This window comes from Alligator sinensis, unplaced genomic scaffold (assembly GCF_000455745.1).
Source record: "Alligator sinensis unplaced genomic scaffold, ASM45574v1 scaffold422_1, whole genome shotgun sequence".
Lineage (NCBI taxonomy): Eukaryota > Metazoa > Chordata > Crocodylia > Alligatoridae > Alligator > Alligator sinensis.
In genome coordinates this window covers 746781-747413 of record NW_005842323.1, presented here as the reverse complement: position 1 = coordinate 747413, position 633 = coordinate 746781, and the positions used below count along the sequence as shown (strand labels likewise).

Sequence of the window (633 nt, the reverse complement as noted above, 5' to 3'; positions counted from 1 at the left end):
ACTCACGGGGCTCCACCCTCCCCTACCCCCTGGCCAATCGCCACCTGCTGCTGCGGGTCTCCCTGTGGCCTTCGTTTGGCGATCCCGCGGTGTTTTTGTTCCTGTGCCTCCCGGTGGTCCCCACTCCGGAGACCCAAGCTTCCCAGACTGGAATCCGCCTTGAGGGTCTCACACCCCCTGATTCCCTGCTGCCCCTAGCCTATACTGACCCGAGGCCACCGCAACACAAAATGAGAGAGCCTAAAGGAAAGCGAACAACAAAACAAAGTCAAGCCCTTCTATCACGCCTGGCCCAGGATCTGACCCCGGTGCCTAAGCCCCGATAGACGGGCTGCACTGGCTCAAAGTCTGTCGGGTGGCTTAAGGCCACTGACTCGGGGACCGGGGCTCCCGCTCTGTGGGGTTCGCTTATCCGGCATTCACTCCCTCGCCGGTTCCGCTGCCGGTTCCTCCGCCGGTCCGTCTGTCGGCTCTCTTGCCGGGTCCGCTGCCAGTTTCCTCACCGGCTGCGCCGCCCGCTCCCTTACCGGAACCGTAGCCGATTCCTTCTTTAGTCTTGCTGCCGACGTCATCTCCACCTCCTCCGTCAGCTCCCTTAAGAACGCAGCTCTCGCTGCTGTAGCTGCCTGCCAC

At 62.7% G+C, this 633-nt stretch overlaps 1 protein-coding gene across 6 annotated transcripts in view; it reads right to left on the bottom strand.

Moving 5' to 3' along the window:
• WARS2 (tryptophanyl tRNA synthetase 2, mitochondrial) overlaps positions 1-633 on the bottom strand; it is a 90172-nt gene that overhangs the window by 58034 nt on the left and 31505 nt on the right. The gene's annotated exons all lie outside the window — the stretch shown is intronic.